Source organism: Phyllobates terribilis, unplaced genomic scaffold (assembly GCF_046119375.1).
Source record: "Phyllobates terribilis strain yellow unplaced genomic scaffold, ASM4611937v1 Scaffold_3__8_contigs__length_932513732, whole genome shotgun sequence".
Classification (NCBI taxonomy): Eukaryota; Metazoa; Chordata; class Amphibia; order Anura; family Dendrobatidae; genus Phyllobates; species Phyllobates terribilis.
The window spans coordinates 228,855,386-228,879,156 of NW_027362763.1; positions in this window are offsets into that span (position 1 = coordinate 228,855,386).

The window sequence follows — 23,771 nt, forward strand, 5'->3', positions numbered from 1 at the left end:
GATGCAGGAGAACATGTTAGGTTGCCTTGATCCAAAGGTGGTGCTATCGATGTCAGACAGCGCTCAACACCAGCTGGTGTTACCACCTCCAAAGAAAATGATGACCTGCCAATCACGCTGGCTGTTGCGGGTAAAGAGGTGGCAGGTCTGCGCCCCAAAACAGGTGTGACTGCTGTCCCCCCAGTCACAGAGGATGAAGAGGCCGCGGATGCACAAGATATGGCAGACGGTGGTTGGCCCGGCCGGCTAGGCCGCATTGTAGCACACTGAGCTTCCCACTGCAACTTATGCTTCATGTCCATGTGCCGGTTCATGCATGAAGTACTCAAACTATGTATTTTTTGGCCTCTACTTAGCTTTTGCTGACAAATGTTACAGATAACACGAGTTGGGTCATCTTTATCGAGCTTCCAGTACTACGTCTCTGTCCAGGAAGGCGCAACCTGACCTCGTCATCACTAGCATCTTCCTCCACCTCCTCTGCTGACCTCATCTCTTGGCTGACTGTGGGTTGACAGTAAGTGGGATCTCCAACCTCATCATCATCACCCTGTGCGTTATCACACCCGTCGTCCTCAGAGCCAACCTGTTCCTGCCCTGACAAAAAACTAAAGTTGTCGCTCCAATCAGGTATTTGAGTCTTATCATCGTCTTCCTCATTGTCTCCACCAACAGGAGTTACAGTTTGGGAATGAGGGTCTACATTATGGTCAGAACCTTCTGCGTCTGGTCCTGGATCCGACTCATAAAGATTCTGGGCATCAGTGCAGATCATTTCCTCGTCTGGATTCACAGAAGCGCTGGAGTCGACCTCTGATTCCCAGGCTATAATATGAGTAAACAGTTCTGCAGACTCAACCATCTGTTCTACCTCATACTCAGACGGGCAGCTGGAGATTTGGGAGCTGTGAGGAAGCAAGTGCGATTGGGGTGACACCTTTGAGTACTGGAGTATTTGTGATGTTGAAGTTGATGTGGAGGAGAGCCCACTTAAAGGAGCACTTGATATCCATTGAAGCACCTGCTGTTTTTGTGCCTCATCTGGAATTTGTAGCGATTGGCGTGGCCGTAAGAAAGAGATCTTATCACATTGTCCGCTAAAAGAAGTAGACATTTTAGTTTGGCTGGAAGATGGTCTTTCTTCTGCAGATGTTACTGTTGCTTTAACACCTACCCCACGGACACAACCTTTTTTCCCCTTCCCAACACGCCTATTCCCCTTTCCATCAGCAGCAGGCCTTTTTCCACTCATTTTGGTGGTTAACTAATTCACAACTCTGGAGTTGTTTGCACAAAAACAATGGATGGGAACCGAGCAGAGCTCAGTGGCCAAACTGTGGTATTAGGCCAAAACTATTGGCTGGGTTAGATGCAGAAAAAAATTATATTCAATTTGCAACCTGATGGAGGTCTGTATAGATGGATTAATAGAACAAGTCCCACACACAGCTAGAAGCCCAATATTTTTTCAGAGCTAGATGCAGAAAAAAATATATTCAGTTTGCAACCTGATGGAGGTCAGTATAGATGGACTAATACAACAAGTCCCACACACAGCTAGAAGCCCAATATTTTTTCAGAGGTAGATGCAGAAAAAAATATATTCAGTTTGCAACCTGATGGAGGTCTGTATAGATGGATTAATAGAACAAGTCCCACACACAGCTAGAAGCCCAATATTTTTTCAGAGCTAGATGCAGAAAAAAATATATTCAGTTTGCAACCTGATGGAGGTCTGTATAGATGGATTAATAGAACAAGTCCCACACACAGCTAGAAGCCCAATATTTTTTCAGAGGTAGATGCAGAAAAAAATATATTCAGTTTGCAACCTGATGCAGGTCAGTATAGATGGACTAATACAACAAGTCACACACACAGCTAGAAGCCCAATATTTTTCAGAGGTAGATGCAGAAAAAAATATATTCAGTTTGCAACCTGATGGAGGTCTGTATAGATGGATTAATAGAACAAGTCCCACACACAGCTAGAAGCCCAATATTTTTTCAGAGGTAGATGCAGAAAAAAATATATTCAGTTTGCAACCTGATGGAGGTCTGTATAGATGGATTAATAGAACAAGTCCCACACACAGCTAGAAGCCCAATATTTTTTCAGAGGTAGATGCAGAAAAAAATATATTCAGTTTGCAACCTGATGGAGGTCAGTATAGATGGACTAATACAACAAGTCCCACACACAGCTAGAAGCCCAATATTTTTTCAGAGGTAGATGCAGAAAAAAATATATTCAGTTTGCAACCTGATGGAGGTCAGTATAGATGGACTAATACAACAAGTCTCACACACAGCTAGAAGCCCAATATTTTTTCACAGGTAGATGCAGAAAAAAATATATTCAGTTTGCAACCTGATGGAGGTCTGTATAGATGGATTAATAGAACAAGACCCACACACAGCTAGAAGCCCAATATTTTTTCAGAGCTAGATGCAGAAAAAAATATATTCAGTTTGCAACCTGATGGAGGTCTGTATAGATGGATTAATAGAACAAGTCCCACACACAGCTAGAAGCCCAATATTTTTTCAGAGGTAGATGCAGAAAAAAATATATTCAGTTTGCAACCTGATGGAGGTCTGTATAGATGGATTAATAGAACAAGTCCCACACACAGCTAGAAGCCCAATATTTTTTCAGAGGTAGATGCAGAAAAAAATATATTCAGTTTGCAACCTGATGGAGGTCTGTATAGATGGATTAATAGAACAAGTCCCACACACAGCTAGAAGCCCAATATTTTTTCAGAGGTAGATGCAGAAAAAAATATATTCAGTTTGCAACCTGATGGAGGTCTGTATAGATGGATTAATAGAACAAGTCCCACACACAGCTAGAAGCCCAATATTTTTTCAGAGCTAGATGCAGAAAAAAATTATATTCAATTTGCAACCTGATGGAGGTCAGTATAGATGGACTAATAGAATGATGCTATGCCCAAAAGATTTTACTTCACTAGGTGCAGTAAAAAAATTGGTATTCTATACACAGGTGGTATATCTTGCAACACAGATAGGCTACTCCACTGACTAACACACTCTGCAATAGGCCAAAAAGGATTAGCTTTGCTAGATTCAGCCAAATGCTGTGAAAAAAACTTGCACAGCACTGGCACAGACCTGCCTGGCAAAAACTGATAGGAACTGATGTAACCTAGTCCTGAAAAGGACTGCAATTACAATTAGTCTTTACTCCCACAATCTATCTATTTAAGAGCACAGACCTTCCTGATAAAAGTCGTAGGAAATGCTGTAACCTAGTCCTTAAAAGGACTGCAATCACAACTATTCCCTACTCCCAAGCTATCTGTAGATTTGTGCGAAAATTGGCTTGAAATTAACAAGGTATAGCGCACACAGCAACAGCGGTGCCGTCTAACACGCAGCTGCAGCAGTGAGAAAATGGTGGCGACGGGGAAAATGGCTTGGTCTTATAGGGCAAGGACATGTGACATACACTGCCAATGACACATGCCCTTGCTTGTGTGAAAAAAAGCACTTTGCTCCGTGTGTGCGCTGCTGATAGGCTGACAGATTGCACCTCCCCACTGCAAATCCGGGAAAGAGAAAAAAAAATGGAGATCTTCATTGTTCCTGCAGAGATCCATCCCCTGCCCCTCCCCCCACCCCGCTGTACACTCAAACTGCGTATTAACATTAATTTTCATCATTACTGAGAAAAAATCCAGTTATGATTTTGGTGCACGAACAGTTATCGAACTTAACCTCGAACAGCCGAATTTTTCTCAAATTGTTCGTGTTCGCCGAACGGCTCGAAGACCGCCCAAAACAGCTCGAATTTGAGATTGGCGAACAGTTCGAGTAGAACAACGCTCATCTCTAATCATCACCTTGCCCAATGCAGATTCACGATTCATCACTGAATATGACTTTCATCCAGTCATCCACAGTCCACGATTGCTTTTCCTTAGCCCATTGTAACCTTGTTTTTTTCTGTTCAGGTGTTAATAATTAGTGTTGAGCCACCCCCGTAGTGTTCCGGTTCAGTTCGGTTCGTCGAACACCGGGATGTTCGTGGAACTGTTCGTCGAACACCTTAGCACACTGTCGAACACCGTCGAACACGGTTAAAACCAATGGCAGGCAAGCAAAAACACATAGAAAACACCTTCAAAGGTGTCCAAAAGCTGACAAACTGCTCAGAAGACACTCTCTTTAAAAAAGCCGGCCAGCAATTCAGCATCGGTACCCGACAATTTAGAACAGAAAGAATAGAGCATAACACATAGATTAGATAGATAGAAACATGTCAGTCACATATATAAGAAGTACAGTGACAGTGTTGGTTACTGTACTTGTCATTTAGTGTTAAAGGATTTATTTTAAAAAAATAATAGTGTTTTCATGCACTGTCTCTTTAAAAAAGCCTGCCGGCAATTCAGCATCTGTACCCGACAATTTAGAACAGAAAGAATAGAGCATCACACATAGATTAGATAGATAGAAACATGCCAGTCACAAATATAATAAGTACAGTGATAGTGTTGATTACTGTACTTGTCATTTAGTGTTAAAATAAAGGATTTATTTTAAAAAAAATTGGCGTGGGGTTCCACTTAATTTTAGTCTCTAGCGGAGGTTAAGCAGACGGCTGGGGCAGATGTTTGAAGCCTGGGAAGGGGGTAATACCCACGGAGCTCCCAGGCTACTAATATCAGCCCCCAGCTGAATACCTAGCCTTTACTAGCTATTAACATGGGGGACCCAAAAAAAAATGATGCGAGGTCCCCCCTATTTTAATAGCTAGCAAAGGCTAGGCAGACAGCTGGGGGCTGATATTAATAGCCCAGGAAGGGTGCCATGAATATTGGCCCCCTCCCAGGCTAGAAACACCAGCCATCAGCCGCCCCAGAAATGGCGCATCCATAAGATGCGCCAATTCTGGCACTTAGCCTCGCTCTTCCCACTGCCCTGTAGCGGTAGCAGTGGGGTAATAGGGCTGGGGTTGATGTCAGCTTATAATGCCAGCTGACATCAAGCCCAGGTTAGTAAGGAGAGGCGTCTATAAGACACCCCCATTACTAACCCCATAGTCAAAGTTAAAAAAAAACACAAACACCCAGAATAAAGTCCTTTAATTGAAATAAACACACAATTTTTAATAATCTAAATTAAACCATACTTACCATCACGCCCATTCCAGCTGAAGCCAACGATCTTCTGCAATAAAAATAAAATAATAAACCAACCTCATCCTTACCTTTCCATGGTTCCCAGGATGGCTCCAGCTCTGCTACATTCACATGACAGGCTGGATCGCAGCAGAAAGCTGCCATCCAGCTTGCCATGCCGCAGACACTGAGAAGCGCAGGCATGCTTGCGCTCCTCAGTGTCTGGCTGTGACGGCATCCAGATGAGCCGAGTTCATGTCCAATGAACTCAGCTCATCTCATGCACGTCACTGACAGCGTGGGAAAATTCTCCTGCGCTTGTGGTGAGCGTGAAAAATTTCTCCTGAGCTCATGGCAAGCGCAGGAGAATTTTCCCACACTGTCAGTGACGTGCATGAGGTGAGCTGAGTTCATTGGACATGTCTCAATGCTCTATTCTTTCTGTTCTAAATTGTCGGGTACCGGTGTATGCCGCTGCTGAATTGCCGGCTTTTCATGTTTCACTGTGAGCACTGTTCCCATCGAATTGGACATCCACTGTAATGCCACAACCACCATGGCTGTGGCATTACAGTGAGTGGCAGAGAATCCCTGCATGATGTGAAAAAATCCAGTTACGCTTTTGGTGCACGAACAGTTATCAAACATAACCTGGAACAGCCAAATTTTTTGCAAATCATTTGCGTTCGTCGAACGACTCGAATACCGCCCAAAACAGCTCGAATTTGAGATTGGCGAACAGTTCTAGTTGAACACCGCTCATCTCTATTAATGATGGCTTTTGTTTAGCTTTTCTGTATGTAAATCCCATTTCCTTTAGGCGGTTTCTTATAGTTCGGTCACAGACATTGATTCCAGTTTCCTCCCATTCGTTCCTCATTTGTTTTGTTGTGCATTTACTGTTTTGTAGACATATTGCTTTAAGTTTCCGGTCTTGACGCTTTGATGTCTTCCTTGGTCTACCAGTATGTTTGCTTTTAACAACCTTCCCATGTTGTTTGTACTTGGTTCAGATTTTAGACACAGCTGACTGTGAACAACCAACATCTTTTGCAACATTGCATGATTATTTACCTTCTTTTAAGAGTTTGATTATCCTCTCATTTGTTTCAATTGACATCTCTTGTGTTGTCAGTCATGTCAGTCCACTTGGTGCAACAGCTCTCCAATGTGTGATCACTCCTTTTAGATGCAGACTAATGAGCAGATCTAATTTGATGCAGGTGTTAGTTTTGCAAATGAAAATTTACAGGGTGATTCCATAATTTTTTCCCTCTGCTTGGTCTGAAAAAATGTGCCCTTGCTGTGTACCACATTTTTAATCTTGATTTCTTTTAGTGTTTCTTAAAGCCCTAAAGTTGCCACTTGAAATGACTTTAGTTTTGTGCCATGTCTGTGATCTGCTTTTTTTCAACAGCATTAAACAACTGAATGAATATCCTCCGAGCCTGGTGATTCCATAATTTTTACCAGGGGTTGTAGTAGGGGCTTGTAATAGGCTGCTGGCTAGGCACTGTGCTACATGTGTGTGACTTGTGCCCTATTGCAAGCTTCATCAATGTGTAGTTCTAATTCTAGGCAATCACCCCCTCCATGGAGTGAGAGGTTGAGAGTGGTTGTTCATCTGCATTCTGCACCAGGGTTATCTCCTTCTAAGAAGGGGGTCTGCATTTTCCTTGAGACCTTGACGGGTAACTACCATTGCCTTTTTGCTATGTTTCCAACTTCTGGATTTCCTGGATTCATCCAGGCATGACCTAGTCTCATGCACACCCCCCGATTGACTGGACTGTGTGCGGTGTTTCACCACACGTCACAGCCCAGTATCCAGCGAGTGCTTGCAGCCAATGAAAGCAGAGGAGAGTGAAAGTGCACTCTTGATACTGGACTGTGACATACGGCGAAACACCGCCCACAGCCCAGTCCATCAGGGGGGTGTGTGCGACAGCCGGGATCACATGATGCGGACTGAGCGAGCAGCGATAGCGCCGCTCACAGGCACATATGGCAGCAGAATGTATTTACAAAAATGGGGCATCATAAAATATAGTGGATCACCTCTTTAACTCCCAATACATTGACACATAGTATTGAAGATCATTTTCCATTTTGTTGGAAGAAATCTGCAGAAATAGGTTCACATAGTGATTTTGCCCAAAGTTTTGGACTTTTGGAAGATCTTTTACTTAATCTCCGTGGTGGTTACATTAGCAAGCTTCTTTCACCACCTTCGACAGTTTTGGGTATAGGTTTAATGAATACTCCTCCGAAATTGAGATGGCCAGTGTCATATTTTTTAATGTTTGCAAGATAATGTTTTGCTTCAAAGTTGAAAAGTAAATCGGACCCTTGTTTATCTAAACTTAGTAATAAGGAACTCATCTTGCATATGATCATCAACCTCAGAGCACATAATATGTCTCATTAAGAGTCTCTAAAAAAGAAATGGCTTTTTGGTTGTCTTGCTCACCGTCAGCCTATGGACAAACTTTTGGATGATGCTGAATTATTGACCCAAGTGAGATCCAACAAAACATTGTATCGCACACCAGACCAATGTTAATCTATGGGATGTGCACATGTTCAATTTTTTTTCCTCTGAGAGTTTGTCCAAGGAAAAAGTAGCTGCATGTCCTAGTTTGATCCGATATTCAGATCGCACTCAGCCACACAAGTCAATCAATGCATGGAAATCATCTGAGTGCAGTCCGATTTCCACGCACTGACACAATGGAGAAGATGGAGAAATTTTCTCCAATTGCCTCTTCTGAGAGAATCGGATCACACTATGCTGACACTATAATCACACTCTGATCTGAGTTTGATCAGAGTGTCATGTGCAAAATTGGCCCAATTCTCTCAGATGAGAGAATCTACAGCCGTCAGCACGAGCCCTTATATACACCAAGCAGTCCAGTAAGGAATACATCTCTGGAACCAGGCTCTCTGTCCCTACATTGCTGCTGTTAGATTACATAGCAAAAAATCTGCTGACAGATTCCTTTTAAAAAAATCATGTGTAACAAGTATTTGGTTCTTTATGATGGCTATATGTCGTGATGCACATGGTATTTCTGTTCGGATGAAATAAGGCAAAATTATAAAAGTCTTTGGTCCAGTGACTGTGATGTTAAAAGGCTAAACATGTTATTAATAATGTTGAGCATTCCAATACTGAAATATCGGGTATCGGCCGATATTCGCTGTATCGGAATTCCGATACTTAATTCCGATACTTTTAGAATATCGTATACCGGAATCGGAAGTTCCCATAATGCAAAGAGCCAGTTTCATTTTATTCAGCCAATGAGGATCCTAAGAAGTGTGGGCACATCCTGTTAGGCATGTAGGCATGTTGACTAATGGAATGGCTGTGATTGGCTGCTGAAATGATGTCATGATGCACTATAAAAGCCGCCGCCGCCATTTTGAGCTCACTCTGCTGTGAATTCAGTTAGGGATAGGACGCTGTTGTTCTGAGGAACAGTTTTAGCTACCTATTTGCTCTATTCTGCTTTACCCAAGCTACTTTATAAATCGCTGTGCATTGCAGCGCTAGTGCACAGTTCTCTGTGCTGTTGACCGCTGTCTGCAAGGTCTCTGTGTGTGAGTGCAGCTCACGCTGTAGTGTGTGCTTCAGCCACGTCTGGTTGTAGTGCGCTCAGTGTGCGTTACTGCCTCATACATTGTCCTTTTTTGCTAATTGATAATTTTTCCTGATTTCTCCTATTAGTGTGGTGGTTCCATCCGGATTCAGCTAAATTGGTTCCAAACACACTATATAGGAGTAGATAGAGAATTTTTTTATTTGTCTTGCAGCGCTAGTGCACAGTGCTCTGCATCTGCACTGTTCACCGCTGTCTGCAAGGTGTGTGTGTGTGTGAGTGCAGCTCACGCTGTAGTGTGTGCTTCAGCCACGTCTGGTTGTAGTGCGCTCAGCGTGTGTCACTGCCTCATACATTGTCCTTTTTTGCTAATTGATAATTTTTCCTGATTTCTCCTATTAGTGTGGTGGTTCCATCCGTATTCAGCTACATTGGTTCTAAACACACTATATAGGAGTAGATAGAGGAGCCTTTCTGCAGCATTGTGCCCTGCAGCCCCAGCCAGATTAGTATTAGCTTATTTTTTGTAGCCTCATCAATTGCATTGTAGGTTACCTTCCTACATTGTAATAGCTACAAAAAGTTTGTGATACTATCGGTATTACATCTTTGGGCACATCCAGTGTCTTTTTGTGACAAAAAAAAACTAAATAAAGTTCACTAAACACTCCACTTTACAGTTGTGTAGGCCACATTAGCTCATATTAAAGTCTAGTCCACACTTTATAAAATTAGTGTTTCTTATACCTGTTAACAGCTGTTCAGGAATAAGCACACTAAGCCCTTAGTACTTTTCTGCCTATCTTTATCAGTCTATCAAGATGAAGAAGGCAGGGAGTAAGGCATGTGGTCGTGGTCGTGGGCGTGGGCGTGGAGTTTCTGCAGGGAGAGGACGTGAGGATTCTGTGCCTGCAGGGAGAGGACGTGGGGATTCTGTGCCTGCTGCGGGCACCAGTGACTCAGCATCCCACAGTTTTAGCAGGGAACAGTCCTTTATGCACAGCTTTGTAGGAGCTAGCCGTACCCCACTGCTGCAGGAGGACCAAATTGAAGCCGTTGTCGGATGGATGGCAGCTAACGCATCGACTTCAATTAGTTCCAGATCCTCTCAGGCCCTGAGCACTGAAGAGCACCCATCTGTCTCTTCACCACCTGCCAAATTGCCCAGGCAGTCAGAGAGCCCTGGACAGGAGCCATCTCTACTTCTGTTCTCTGAATCTCTTGGCTTGGAAAGAGGGGGCCAGCCAAGCAGAATTCGAGAATTTGAAGAAGAGGTAGTATGCAGTGATGCGCAACCGTTTTGTCTCTCTGAATCTGAAGAGGCGGGAGGGCCAGTGCCTATGGTCAGCAGCACACCTCAGTACGTATCTGATGATGAGACTCAGGTGCCACTTTCTGGTGCGTACTGTGCTGTCGAGACTACCCAGGAGAAGCAGTTGTTTGAAGAGGGTGGTGTAGATGATGAGGTCCTTGACCTGTCATGGCGTGAGGGAGCAGCTCTGAGGAAAAGATTACACGAACGGCCCAAAAAGGAGGGAGAGGGAGGGGGCAGACTTGGTTGCCTGTAGCCTCCACTTCGGCACCCATTAGGAGCATGGCTCTTCCAAAATCCAAAGCGGGCGCTCCCAAGACTTGCAGTGCCTGGTCCTTTTTTGACACAGTTACAGATGACATTTGCTTTGTCAAATGCAAACTGTGTAATCAGAAGGTGAAAAGAGGGAAAAGTGTCAGCAACCTCAATACCACAAATATGTGGAAAGATGTGTGGACCAAGCACGTGGTGGAGTTACAAAAACACACTGAAGACCTAGGCCAACCTACAGCACCACCTACCACCCCTTCAGCTCGTGTTGCAGCCTCTTCCTCCAGCTCACACACAGCTGGTTCGGCTTCCTCACAGGATCGCCATGGAAGAATCTCTGGCACTGTTGTACAGAGACACAGTGTAATTCCACCCACAGCACAACTTTCCCTGTCATCCTCACACTCCCAGGCCAGTCTACAGCCATCGTTAGCACAGGCATGGGAGAAAAGGCGCCCATACTCGGCAAACCACCCCCGAGCTCAGGCTCTGAATGCTGGCATTGCTAAACTACTGGCCCTTGAAATGCTATCATTCAGGCTGGTGGAGACTGACACCTTCCGTAACTTTATGGCATTGACAGTCCCAAAATACAACGTGCCCAGCCGCTTTTATTTCAGCAGGCAAGCCGTCCCTGCCCTGCAACAGCATGTGGAGGGAAAAATTAAACATGCGCTACAAAATGCCGTCAGTAGCAAGGTCCACCTGACCACCAATGCGTGGACCAGTAAGCATGGACAGGGACGATACCTTTCCCTCACTGCCCATTGGGTAAATGCTGTGGAGCCGGGTACAGATCTTGAGAGTGGCGCTGTACGTGTTCTGCCAACTCCAAGGATTGCAGGAATCCAGTCTGTACACATTGACTCCTCCTCATACTCCAGTTCCTCTGAATCAGCGCTGCAGGAGCCGTCACGGTCTACCTCCACATCGACCCGTGAACGGTTACCTGTTATGATGACCGATATGAGCACAGCCGTGGCCAAACGTCAACAGGCCGTATTAAAATTAATTTCTTTGGGGAATCGAAGCCACACAGCGCAGGAGCTCTGAAATGCCATCAAGCAGCAGAGCGACATGTGGTTTGTGCCACCGAATCTCCAGCCAGGCATGGTAGTGTGTGACAATGGTCGAAATCTGGTGGCAGCTCTGGGCCTAGGCAACCTCACTCACATCCCATGTCTGGCACATGTGCTCAACTTGGTCGTGCAGAGTTTTTTTTAGGGACTATCCGGATCTTGATGCACTGCTTCACAAGGTCCGCATAGAGTGCGCTCACTTGCGGCGTTCCAGCAACGCAAGATCGCGCATTGCAGCTCTGCAGTGCCGATTACGTCATCCGGAACATCGCATCATATGTGACCTACCCACCAGGTGGAATTCAACGTTACATATGTTGGAGAGGTTGTGTGAGCAGCAGGCAGCAGTAATGGAGTACCAGCTACAGCAGGCGCAAACAAGTCGCAGTTCGCGCCGTTCACACTTCACCACCACTGAGTGGGCCTCTATTAAGGATCTTTGCCATGTTTTGCGTGCCTTCGATTATTCTACGCGGATGGCGAGTGCAGATGATGCACTAGTCAGCATGACTATCCCCCTTATCTGCCTGCCTGAAAAAACACTGCAAGCACTAAGGGACGAGGTTTTGGAAGAGGTGGAGGATGAGGAGTCACAAATGCCATCTGCTTTTCTACAGTCTGCGCAACGTGGTTCCTCACAAAGGCCTAGGCAGGGGACACTTAGTGAGGAGGATGAGGAGGAGTCAATGGAGGAGGAAGACAACTGTCCAGAGGAGGGAGGTACACAATGCTCTAGTAGTCAATATCTAGAGCAAGGGTGGGGTGATGCAGAGCAGGCAGAGATCACGCCTCAAGCAGGGGACAGCGTTTCTTGGCCAGTTGGCAGTCTGCAGCACATGGTTGATTTCATGCTGCAGTGCCTGAGAAACGACCGCCGCATCGCCCACATTCTCAACATGGCTGATTATTGGGTGTCCACCCTCGCTACCGGGACAACTTACAAAGCCTCATAACACCGTTGAACCGGGAGCGTAAAATGCGGGAGTACCAAGACGCACTGGTGCATTCCATCATGTTCTCCATTCCAACCGAGAGCAGTGCTGCTAGTGCTTTACAAAGCAGCTCAGTGCGTCAAGGCAGTGGAGGAAGCTCTGCACAAAGAGGGAGCAGAAGCAGTGCCTCAGCACAAGGCAAGACCAGTATGGCCCAAATGTGGCAAAGTTTTGTGTCCCCGTCGCCACAAATGTCTACACCATCACAGACGGCTCCAGTCAGCAGGAGGCAACGTTTCTGTCAGATGGTGACAGACTACATGTCTTGCCCTTTCAGTGTACTCCCAGACGGCTCTTCCCCCTTCAAGTTTCGGGTCTCTAAGCTGGATACATGGCCAGAGCTTAGCCAGTATGCATTGAAGGTGCTGGCTTGCCCTGCTGCTAGTGTATTATCGGAACGCGTCTTTAGTGCCGCAGGTGGTGTACTAACAGACCGTCGCATGCGACTATCCTCCAATAACGTTGACCAGCTTACTTTTCTCAAAATGAACAAGGCCTGGATCTCGCATGAATTTGCCAGTCCTCTTCCAGAATAAATAATTGGTTGGCAACAGTATCCAGGTCTCCTGTTGTGTTCATGTTTCTACCACCTGAACTGTAATCCCTGAGCTCCAACACCGCCAGTTGCTGCTCAGAAGTGCCGTCTGCACAGTCAATGCTTGCTGCCTTGTTATTGGGGTTCAGTAACGTTAGCTGTTCCCCTGCTGTGTGTCCGGCAAATTCTCCTGCTCTGTCCACATCCACTGTACTACTAATTTAAAACTTGCTCCAATTACACCTCTGGCTCCTCTGCTTTAAGTATTTACCCTGGGCTCCAACACCGCTAGTTGTTGCTCAGAAGTGCCGTCTGCACAGTCAATGTTGCTCCAGTGTTATTGGGGTTCAGTAACGTCAGCTGATCCACAGCTGTGTGTCCGGCAAATTCTCCTGCTCTGTCCACATCCACTGTACTACAGATTTAAAACTTGCTCCAATTACACCTCTGGCTCCTCTGTTTTTAGTATTTACCCTGGGCTCCAATACCGCTAGTTGCTGCTCAGAAGTGCCGTCTGCACAGTCAATGCTTGCTCCAGTGTTATTGGGGTTCAGTAACGTCAGCTGATCCCCAGCTGTGTGTCCGGCAAATTCTCCTGCTTTGTCCACATCCACTGTACTACAGATTTAAAACTTGCTCCAAATACACCTCTGGCTCCTCTGTTTTTAGTATTTACCCTGGGCTCCAATACCGCTAGTTGCTGCTCAGAAGTGCCATCTGCACAGTCAACGCTTGCTCCAGTGTTATTGGGGTTCAGTAACGTCAGCTGATCCCCAGCTGTGTGTCCGGCAAATTCTCCTGCTCTGTCCACATCCACTGTACTACAGATTTAAAACTTGCTCCAATTACACCTCTGGCTCCTCTGTTTTTAGTATTTACCCTGGGCTCCAATACCGCTAGTTGCTGCTCAGAAGTGCCATCTGCACAGTCAACGCTTGCTCCAGTGTTATTGGGGTTCAGTAACGTCAGCTGATCCCCAGCTGTGTGTCCGGCAAATTCTCCTGCTCTGTCCACATCCACTGTACTACAGATTTAAAACTTGCTCCAATTACACCTCTGGCTCCTCTGTTTTTAGTATTTACCCTGGGCTCCAACACCGCTAGTTGCTGCTCAGAAGTGCCGTCTGCACAGTCAACGCTTGCTCCAGTGTTATTGGGGTTCAGTAACGTCAGCTGATCCCCAGCTGTGTGTCCGGCAAATTCTCCTGCTCTGTCCACATCCACTGTACTACTAATTTAAAACTTGCTCCAATTACACCTCTGGCTCCTCTGTTTTTAGTATTTACCCTGGGCTCCAATACCTCTAGTTGCTGCTCTGAAGTGCCGTCTGCACAGTCAACGCTTGCTCCAGTGTTATTGGGGTTCAGTAACGTCAGCTGTTCCCCTGCTGTGCGTACGGCAATTTCTCCTGCTCTGTCCACATTCAAACTACTACAGATTTTAAAGTTGCTCCAATTACACCTCTGGCTCCTCTGTTTTCAGTATTATCCCTGAGCTCCAACACCGCCAGTTGGCGCACAGAAGTGCTGTCTGCACAGTCAACACTTGCTGCCGTGTTATTGGGGTTCAGTAACGTCAGCTGTTCCCCTGCTGTGCGTATGGCAATTTCTCCTGCTCTGTCCACATTCACACTACTACTGATTTTAAACTTGCTCCAATTAGGCCTCTGGCTCCACTCTGTTTTTAGTATTTACCCTGGGTTCCAGCACCGCCAGCTGTTTCCCAGCAGTGTCTTTGGCATGGGTACTCCCTCCTGCCCAGCCTGGTTCCAGCACGCCAGCTGTTTCCGGGTAGTGTCAACGTCACTTTGCCTCCAATGCGTTGTCCTGTCGTGTAGCAGTCAGGTTAGCCGACTCTATGGTGCCTGCAGTTTAGGTGACTCCTATGTGGGCTGCGGGATCTGGCAATGAAGGCTGGTTCCATAGTGCCAGTAGGACAAGCACCCCCTGTAGGACTGTGGGTTTCGGTAACTCAGGCCGGCTCGCGGCCTTCCAACTTTTTTTTTTCATGGGTACCTTATGCTACCCATCCGAGTTCCAGTACCGTCAGCTGGTTCTCGGCAGTGCCTTTGGCTTAGGTGCCTCCTTCTCGGTATCCAAGTTCCACCAACATCTGCTGGTCCTTGGTAGTGCTTTCTGGCACAGGTACCTCCTGCTTAGTAACCGAGTTCCAGTACCGTCAGCTGGTTCTCGGTAGTTCCATTGGCTCTTGTACCTTCTGCTACCCATCCGGGTTCCAGTACCATCAGCTGGTTCTCGGCAGTGCCTTTGGCTTAGGTGCCTCCTTCTCGGTATCCAAGTTCAACCAAAGTCTGCTGGTCCTTGGTAGTGCTTTCTGGCACAGGTACCTCCTGCTTAGTAACCGAGTTCCAGTACCATCAGCTGGTCCTCGGTAGTTCCATTGGCTCTTGTACCTTCTGCTACCCATCCGGGTTCCAGTACCATCAGCTGGTTCTCGGCAGTTCCTCAGCCTTCTTGTACCTTCTGCTACATTTCCAAGTTCAAGCTTTTTGAAATGGTTCTTGGTAATCACTCTGGATCTCCATGATGAGGACCCTGAAGACGAGGACCCTGAAGACGAGGACCCTGAAGACAACCCCGAAGAAGACGAGGACCCCGAAGACGACGACCCTGAAGACCACCCCGAAGAAGATGAGGACCCCGAAGATGAGGACCCTGAAGACCACCCCAAAGAAGATGAGGACCCCGAAGACGAGGACCCTGAAGAGGAGGACCCTGAAGACCACCCCGAAGAAAACAAGGACCCCAAAGACGACGACCCTGAAGACGACGACCCTGAAGACCACCCCGAAGAAGACGAGGACCCTGAAGACGACGACCCTGAAGACGACGACCCTGAAGACGACGACCCTGAAGACCACCCCGAAGAAGACAAGGACCCCAAAGATGAGGACCCCGAAGACGACAACCCCGAAGACGATGACCCTGAAGACCACACTGTAGAAGACCAAGAATATGACCCTGAAGAAGTTGACCAAGAGGACAAAGAACAAGAAGACAACCACCAAGATACAGAAGAACAAGAGACAGAAAACCATGAAGCAGAAGTACAAGAAGCTGCAGAACAAAAAGCCGAAGAACATTAAGCATAAGACTAAAAATCAGAGCAAAAGATATGATCTAAATTATAATCAGAAGATGACTAAGCAGTGTATGGGGGTGAGTCCGTTCCTCCTCATGGTGCCCCTGGAAAAGACCTGCTGCTGCAGGCCAAACTGAACGCGGACAAATCCGGTTGTAAATCTTTTGTGACGGGCAGACCGAAAGGTGTAATGTTCAAAACTTTTATAGATAACAACTACAGGAATGCCTGTCACAAATAAGAATATGATGAAGAAGAAGAATATGAAGAAGATGAAGAAGTCGAATATGAAGAAAAATAATAGTTGAATAAGAAGAATATGAAGAATGTAAAAAAAATGAATAATACGAAGAAGGTGAAGAAGAAGAAGATGAAGAAGGTGAAGAAGTTGATGAAAAAGATGCTGATGCTGAGGATGATGAAGGAGAAAGTGTGGGAGAAGTAAAAAAGAAGGTGAAGAGCATGGAAGCAGTGAAACATAAATATCTGACAAAATATAAAAAAAACTTAACATAGTCAATATTTCCGTAACTCAGAACGTCTTAAAAAAAATATTAATTCCTGCTATTCCATTTGATTGGGCTAAACCTCTATGCCTTTATTGTCTCCCCCACCTCCCCCAATACATTCTACATTATTCTTAGTTGTTTTCCTTCATGTAGAATTAACCTACAAGGAAAGAAAGGGTTTATTTTTATTCCGATATTTCTGTCCCATTGACTTGCATTGGGTTCCTGTATCGGAATCGGCGATATCCGATACTTTTTGGGTATCGTTCCGATCCAATCTGATTCGATATTTCCCGATATCGGAAGGTATCGCTCAACACTAGTTATTAACCATAGATGCCATTGTCTTTAATTGCTCTCTATTTTGCCTATGTGCAGTCAGTCAACACTGAAGAAGTCATAGTATCACAGATGTTTTATGTTCTAAATTCCAATATTGTCCTACTGCATCCAGGACACTAGCGCACCATTGGGTTGGCCAGGAAGGAGCCACAGAAAAGGGTCCTGTAGGCCACATGTGGATCTTTGTATTAGGCCATGTTCACACGTTCAGTATTTGGTCAGTATTTTACCTTATATTTGTAAGCCAAAACCAGGAGTGGGTGATAAATACAGAAGTGGTGACGTGTTTCTATTATACTTTTCCTCTAATTGTCCAACTCCTGGTTTTGGCTTACAAATACTGATGTAAAAAACTGACCAAATACTGATTGTGTGAACGTGGCCTTACAGTGAGTAACATCAATGAATGTCATGGAGATGCTGGCAGTAATGCCTCAGCATATTAAGCCACATGCCTGCCAGTAGAGTAGTTTCAAAAATTTTCATTAGGGAGTATGATGAATCCAAAAGTAAAGATTTGAAACAGAATGGCATGGAAGAATGAAATGCATAATTTTAATATGAGAATGTGTAGTTAGACACTCTAGCAACCAAAATAATAAAGGAAATCCAATGTGTTCCCTTCCCCTTAATCAATGACTGAGTGTTATCTTGTCTTCCATTGTCATAGTAAATGTTTTGTCAGTCATAGCATATGGTATTCATTAAATATCCTCATGACAAATCAGAGTTTCTAAGGATTAGACTTGGTAAACAGCATGAAAGTTTTTTGTCATTTCTTGACTTTTCTAGCCACGTCTGAAAATGATATTAACGGAGAAAAACTGTCATGAAGCGGAATAATTATAATTAAATGGAAGTGTGACAGAGGAATGTAACACAGAAGAAAAGTCCTTCCTGTTTCAGAATACATAGTTATATTTTTCCCATCTGGAGTTGATGTGAAACCACGCAGCTTTGGATCCTACAAAGGAAGTCATTTATGAAGGTTAAGAAATGATCGATGAGTCGACTTATGCCACATTCTTTTGTCATATTTTATTCATTTACAGCTAAGGAGCATAGCACTTTTGGATCATCTCAAGTCCTCAACTAGGTCACAGTGGCATTTATACATACAAATACTATTTTTATTAGTACACATGATCCATACTTACATATATACATACAAACAGCATATTCAGAATATCAGTACATAAACACACAACTATCTCAGTATCTATAAATATTTATGTACATATACAAGGTATTAAAGATCGCATGATCTGTATGCAGTAATTATTTTCTATGCTGGGTTTTTTTTCCATGTACTAAACACTCTCAGTCTTAAACTACGCCCTGAATTGGTTTTAGAAGGGAGAGATCGTTTCAATGACAAAGACAGTTGACCAAGAAATCAGCAATATGGGACACAATTACTTAAGACTAGTGTTTCATAAACTTGTCTTAATCGCAAATGAGCTGGTTAAAATGGACCCTATTTATTGCCACAATCCAAAGTCTAAGCCAGTCATGAATTGACATAGAATTCCACTATAATTTGGTGTAAAGTAAAAATCCATACAGGCTCAGGCATCTTCACCCCTACCCACTCTTTTAAGAAAAGTGGCGAGGGCCAAGGAAAAAGGACAAAAAGTGACACATTTTTAAGCAAATATGGCTTACAAAATAATATTTGACTTTTTAAGGCCTCATTCACATGAGCGAATCATCGGACGAGTGCTATCCAAAGTTTTATCGGCTAGCACTTGGCCCAATACTATAGGGCAGTGCAGATCTGCAATTTTTTTCTCATGCTGATTTGGCATAAGAAACAATTGCATCATGCTAAGAGTGGCTCCAGCATTTGGATCACACCACCTATGCAAGTCTATGGGTGCGTCTGAAACATTGGAGTCCACCCGGATGTCATCCTAGTGCAGTCCGACATCCACGGACTCAGTCAATGGAGAGGATGGAGAAATTAAGTTCTCCACCCTGTCCGCACCTGTGCTACGATTCTCGAATGTGAGAGAACTGGATCACAATAAGATGACACTCAGATGATACTCTAATCAGAGTTTGAGCCAAGTGTCATTAGCATAATTGATCTGATTTTCTTGATTCGCGTGAGAGAATCTATGATCGTGTGAGTGAGCCCTTAAGGTCACAATTAAAACGTAGAACCTTTCGTAAATATCTAACATTATATTCTGCGGTTGAAGCTACCTTTAGTTTGGATACACATGCAAAATGTTGAGTTTCAGTAGAGACAGTAGATGCCATGAGATTTAAGCTCCTATAGTTGCTTTCACTATTTTGTGGCACAACAATCTCTCCTGTGACTCAACTATAGATTGTGACTGCCTCACAAACGTCATCAGTGAATCTGTCACTCTGTTACAATTTTGTAGACTTAGGCTCTGTATTTTTCATGCCAGTCTTGAAGAAGGGGTGTCCTAGAATGAGACTCTCCGGATTCATTAAGAGGCATATGACACGCCCCCTGGGCCGTGGGGTACTCGGAGCCAGGCCGGTCATTGCTAGGGGTGATGTCACAGTGGCGGTGACCCAGTCTGTGACCCAGGGCGGTCAATCAAAAGGGGAAATATTTACAGGGAATTTATAGTTTTTAGGAAATGTTTGTGACGCCACCTGTGGTATGCGGCTATTTGGAGCCGCCGCTGTGGAGCAGGTCCTCTGGAGCTGGTGCAAATGCAGCAGAGTTGGTTTAGCTCTCCACAGGTAGAGCTTAGCTCCAGGGCTGTGCTGAGATGTTATAGAGGTTGTATATGATATTGGGTAGTGTAGTGCAGGGTAGTGCACGGGGTGATGGCGCAGCAGTAATTCACAGAGACAGTGGGGTGCAGTCTTCAGAGTTTACTCACAGTTGTTAAGTTCCTCAGGTTGCACTGTACAGATTACAGCCTCCCACATCACGCTGCGTTCACCGGGCAGGGGTTCAGCAATCCCTCATGTAATTCCAAAGCACTTAACGGGACCCCTTTCTGTGTGCCTTCCTCAGTCGTCTTCCTGCGCTGTCTCTCACCCTCCTGCCCTGTGCCTCACAATCAGTGTCCCAATCCGGTAGCCTCGGGTCTTGTCGGGCGACCTGCAGTCCCCTGGACCCTCTGTGACCACCTTTTCGGCGATGTAATTGTGGCTGTGGCAACTGCACCCTAAAAGTACAGAAGCCTCCGGTTTCTAGCTGAGCCTTGTAGTTCTCCACTAGTTTAGGGGCCGGTCCCCTCTGCGGCTTGATCCTTCCACACCTGATAGATTCGGGCGTACGGGTGGCCTCCAGCACTGCCCGTACCCCTAGGATCCCCTCGTTCCTCCTGGAGCCTTCTTTCCTGCTCCACTCCTCTCCTCAGTCCTGGGCCTCTCTGCTAGGCCCACTCTGGAGCAGAGCTCGCACAGAGCCCCTGCTCCCCTTGCTTTCCTCCTCCAACTGAACACACTCCCTCAAGATGGTTCCCCCTTTTATACAGCTACTGAAGTGCTCCCCTGATCTACGTCCTCCACCCACACCCAATACATGGTTCCCCCTCGCTAGGTTCCCCTCCACTCCAGCCAGGGACCAGGGACTATGCTCTCCCTTAGGAGCAATCTCGCCCTGCCCTACTGAAGTGGACGTGTTGGATGCAGGTGTTAGGGTCCCAAGCAGAACTCTATCCTTACCTGAGAGTGGGATACCACACCTCTGGGTGAGATGCAGTACCTCTGTGGTGACTGAACCCGCAGGGGTGCCACTCATACACTTCTTATTGAATCAGGAGAGTCTGCTGACAAGTGGTGTGCACCTTCATGTGCGCCTCGACACAAATTTTACTCCAGAGGAAGATTTATGGTGTAAGAATTGCTGCCGTTCGTCATTAATTTAATGATGGGTGATTACAATGCCCCCATCCTGCCCCAGCTCCACCCACTTCATCAGAGCTGGGTAAAAATTGCAACATTTTGCAACTTTTCAAAACTTTTTAAGCCCAAATACTGTAGAAAAAAGGTTTGATGAATCAGACCCTTAGACTTTAAAGGGGTTGTCCAGTCAAAAGTGATAAGTCTGGAGTCACTCTGTGGGTATTTGCCGGTATGAGACCCGGTAACGGACTGTACGTTTGAATTATACATACCCTCGGCCAGCAGGCGCTGCCTTGCTCTCATACACTTGTATTGAGTGAGGCCGCGCCTTCCAGTCGGACGCGCCCACTGGCCGTCCACGTCACTAGATGAGGCTTGGCCTCACTCCATATATGTGTATGGAGCGAGGAAGCGCTGAATGGCCGGGGGTTTGTATAACGTATACATAGCCTCCGGTCCCGGGTCTCATCAGCGAATCCCCGCAGTGCACAGTGTCTGCGCTGGGGGGATTCATAAGTCTGTAGTCATGCAGAGTGACTGCAGACTTATCACTTTTGACCGGACAACCCCTTTAAGGAGCAGATGTCACTTGCCATTAACATGTAATTGTTTTGCCTGATCTAAATGTGACAATTCTTGTAAACCTCCACCCTGCATGTAAATTAAGTCTAGATCGCTAAGGGGGTAGGATCATCAGCTCTTCTTTGTGGGCATTCAACAAAGAGGGGGTCATATCTCAGGAACAGGTTCTACTTAAAATGGGGTTCTAGCTAAAATGATGGCCACATCACCAATCATCCAGTCAGCAAATCTGGGTATGCATCTTTCCTCGCACTTTCTGAAAATATACTGATACTGTCCCACTATGAAACGCGTGTCGTATCTGACATAGGTAATTTAGATTATGGGAACAAGCAATGGTTTGAGTTTCTGCATAGTGCTGGGAAATATGTTGATATATAATCAACTGCAAATCAGAAAGAGCTTGGGAAATGAGGAAACAAACAAAAGGGCACAACTTGGTTAATTGAGTCTCATATACATTTATTACCAGCCCTTTTCCTACGTCACTGCCATCAAAAGTTCATCTTATGATCTAACTTCTCTATGGTTAAACACTCAAAGGGCTGTCGTGTAGATTGTATTCTCGGCAGTGACAGCTCTTGCAACTTTATCACTGCTCCTTTTTCCTGAGACGATACAAGGGATAGAAAGACTATTTTTTAACATTTTACTGAAAGCTAAGAAATGTGATAAAGGTTGATGTATTCATTTCGGTAGACTGCATTACAATATATAATGGATGAAATTCTTTGAAGTCTGAATTAATTCATTGGGGAAATGTAAAAAATAGTGATATGACTTTGCATTAAACTTCAGTGATGTTGACATTGCTGGTCAAAGTGTCTATATGATAATCCACTACTAGAACAGATAACTCTAACCACGCAATGGCTCACATAGAGAAACTTTCCTTGTCCATAAAAATCAGCATAGAAGATTTCAAGACAGTTGTGGGATCTAGCAATGCCTGATCTGAACTTCTACCGCTGAGACTAATGGCATGAGAAGCTAATAGAAGGAGAGCATACCCTATGAAATGAGAGAGGGGGCAGACCATATTCAGGGTGAAGGAAGTAAGGTGAGAAAGGTTGTTCCTATGAACTATTGGCACCTAGGAGAATGTAGCCTCACCTCTAAAAGATTCTCAGAACCCATACCCAACACCTATCTCCCTAACTGTAACCCTAATCTCTATAAAAAAAAAATCTTAACACCCCCAAAATTGCAATATCTTCCAAAATGCTATTTTTTTTCTCAACCTGTTTCAGCATCATGTGACTGCTCTCCACAAGTCCCATACACTCAAGCATCCACTGAGTGCACCCTTCCTGTTAAAGCCCTAATGTGTGCTCTCGATGTATTTTGTGGTTATGCAGAATTTCATTCCAAGTGCCCTATGTCTCATCTGAGACCTCTATCCCTTGCAGACTAAGGTAACACACTAATAAAGTCGACACATAAATCATGATGAAAGTCAAGTGCAATGATGATATGACTGGACTACCAATTCCACCATGCCTATAAAATACAGTTAGCAGAGGACTCCATAACCAGCGCTTCTCATGAAAGATACACATTCACAGCTGTATACTAACATAGTAAGTACAGTCAATTTTCACAAGTGTTGGTGCAAGCATGACCCCTTACCCTCCTTCCCATCTGTCAGTGCTCTGCCAGTCTTTCTCAAGTATATACTTTCTTACACCTTCCATGCTACCTTCAATTAGAGCCTGTAGTGAGTTCTTAAAGAGGACCTTTCACCAATTTTCTCATGTTGAACTGGACACATGATGTAGTAATGGCTGCAAAGTGGAATAAAATGTTTTGTTTTGTTATTTTAGTTCACCACTCCACTACGGAGATATTATTAGTCAAATTGCTTGGCACCTAATGAGTTCTCTTTTTTTAAGTCCAAGTGGGTGTTATCAGACATTTTTCACTGGGGGTACTTCTTCTCCCTGTATGATGCTGACTAGTTTTGAACGAGTATGTTCTGTCCGAGTATGCTCGGACCGAGCTCCGAGTATTTATAGCTGCTCGGTGATAAGGTTAAATCGCTCCCGTGTGTATGATTTGCAACTGTTTGACAGTTTTATTACATGTGAGGAATGTGTAAGAAATAGACATTCCTCACATGTAATAAAACTGTCAAACAGTTGCAAATCATGCACACGGGAGTGATTCAAGCATATCACCGAGCAGCTGTAAATACTCTGAGCTCGGCCCGAGCATACTCGGCGAAAGGGTTAAAAGAACATACTCGCTCAACACTAATGCTGACCAATTATAAGCAGGCAGCAACAGGAAAGTAGAACACGCCCACACCATAGCTCAGAACAGATTTCTCAGTGTGAAATGTAATCACACTTAGGCTATGTGCCCACAATGCAGAAATGCTCCGGATTTTTTCCTGAGCGTTTCTGCATCTCCCTGGCAGAAAAAAACGCATGCGGATTGTACATGCGTTTTTCC